Source organism: Pan paniscus, chromosome 14 (assembly GCF_029289425.2).
Source record: "Pan paniscus chromosome 14, NHGRI_mPanPan1-v2.0_pri, whole genome shotgun sequence".
In the NCBI taxonomy this organism is placed as follows: domain Eukaryota; kingdom Metazoa; phylum Chordata; class Mammalia; order Primates; family Hominidae; genus Pan; species Pan paniscus.
The window spans coordinates 38,670,542-38,672,935 of record NC_073263.2 but is presented as its reverse complement, the minus strand read 5'-3'; positions in this window follow the sequence as shown (position 1 = coordinate 38,672,935).

The following is a 2,394-nucleotide window of genomic DNA, read 5'->3' as shown; positions in this document are numbered from 1 at the left end:
TTTATGATTTTATTATTCTATGATTTTATTCTTTTTATCTTTCATGGTTTTATTTTTATCTGTTTCTTTGGAAAATTCATTTCTAAGTCAATTTTACTTCAACCTGTTCTTAATAATAGTCAAAATTTCTTATCAAGGTCATAGTAGAGGTCTTCATTAAAACATATGCTAATTGAGAACAAGATTCTCACCATTTGGTCTGAAGAATCTCTTTTCTAATGTGCCCAACGGCCTTGAGTCTCTGTTTCTCTCTTATGCATAGGCCCTGACCCCACCCAGCCAGTCTGAATGCCCCACTTTGCTCTTCCCATAGTCCATGTGCATTCTAACCATATCTTTTCTTCTGTAAGGAAACTATTATTTTAAGAATGTTAAGGAGATTTGGAATGATCTATTTGATAATGACTCAACAACATATGATCATATTAAGACCTTTACCAAGCTCTGGGCTAGATTGTGGGACACCCCTCTAACCCATCCCAATACCCACAGGGTATAATTCAAAATAAAAAGGATATTACATCATGAAACTGGTTTAATGAAGTCCAATAAATTCTTATTTTTTTTCCCATGATGACTACTTTGGTGGTGTTTTGAAATATCCTGTAGAAAGACTTTACATAAAACTTTTCTCATTTTTGATACTCATGTCTTCTGGGAAACCCTTAGTTAAATTTTCCTTTATAGACCGAAAACCCCTTAACATTCACCAGACTGGCAATAAATTTTGCCTCCTTGTGGGAAATGTGAGATTAACAAATGGAGACTGTTGTCTACTGTACTGAAATAAATCATACAATGCATTTCTATGAAAAACAAATTTCTCTTTATCATGAAAGAAAATGGATAATCTGTCTGTCTGGGGCTTCTAAAAGTTGTTAGGCACTGAGCAAGGTTGACTTTGGAGACCAAGTCACGAAGCATGACCGACCGTTTGCCCTTCCTTATTATTACTTTTTGTCCCAGTTCAGACCAGATGGTACCTGAGACAGCAGACTTCTTGGCTAAGGTAAAAGACCCCTTGACCATTACATCCTTAATATGGAATGTTAATATTCCCTTCCCAAAATGAAACACTGCCTATGACCAATCAAATTGCTGTAACTATGCACTAACCTTGCATGGAAAATGTTGAGACCCTATTCAGTTTCCCCAGCTTTTGCCTATATTAACAGCCCTCAAGCGTCTCCTCTTCAGTGCACTGACCCCATCTTTTTGGAGTCTCTGTCCTTACCAGTGGTTTTTTTCTGACTTTGTGCTTGAATAAACTCAATATTTAATCATATTGCCTGAATCCTAATTTAAGGTTGACAAATTAGCGATTATGAAGGAGAACTTCCCAGTCATTTCACCAGCAGCCAGATCTTTGATACCAGCACAACTGATGTATCTTCCACCCTCACCAGAGTTAACAGGAATCCCTGGTAAGGTGCCTCACCTTGGTTGAGGATTCAGACTTTATTCAAGCTGTACCTTCCTAACTCAGTGGGGTTGGAATTGAAGTTCTGTTCCAAGGTAGAAGATTCATTTGTTATTCTGTAGAGATTCTAATAGCAGGTTTCTAGCTTTCACTTTCTGTGAAGTTAAGATTTGTCTTGAATTATTCCTTAGAGTTTTTACAACCCTTCTGTCGTTCAAAATTTTGGTACGGAGACAGCTTCCCTTTGAAAAGATGTGGTGAAAGGAAGTGAATCTTTGTGGCCTGCGGGAAAAGTTTATAGTCTTTAAAACTGGCCAGGTTCTGAAGCTTGGTTCAATTGACAAATCCAGACTTTATTTGTGAATAACCAAAAGTATAACAGGCTCTCTGTGAGGACAAAATAAGTCCCAAAGATAAGAGACACCATTTCTCGCTGCCAGATGGTACCTTAGGTGGTTTAGTTCTAGTGGGAGTGTCAGAGTTAATCACTCATGATGAGTAATAGTCTCATATGAAACCCCTAAGAAGAACATAAAGGTAGCCTCACTTAATTCAGCTGGCACACATAAGGGATTGATCAACTAGCACGGAAAGTGCCAAAGTTTCTTGGGATTACCGAGACGCTTAAGAGGGAAGAAGTGACTCAAGGGTGACACCTTGAGGAGCCATCCCCACAAGCAGCACACTTGACTCAAAAGTATTTTGGTCATGCAGGAAGGAAAACACTAAATTATGGGCAACTGAGCATCTAAAATGAACTCTTCCTTCTTAACGAGGACCCACCATTAGAAACATCAGCTAGATTTGTGTTTAACACCTATAGTGCATTTTCATGCAAATATTTAGAAAATTGATCACACATAACTCCTGATGACCCCAAATTACAACGGCCAAAATGCACTACCTTTAAAATGCCTAAATTAGTTAACTTGCATGCTCAATTAGAAAAAGCTGGCTCTGAAATAGAACAATTG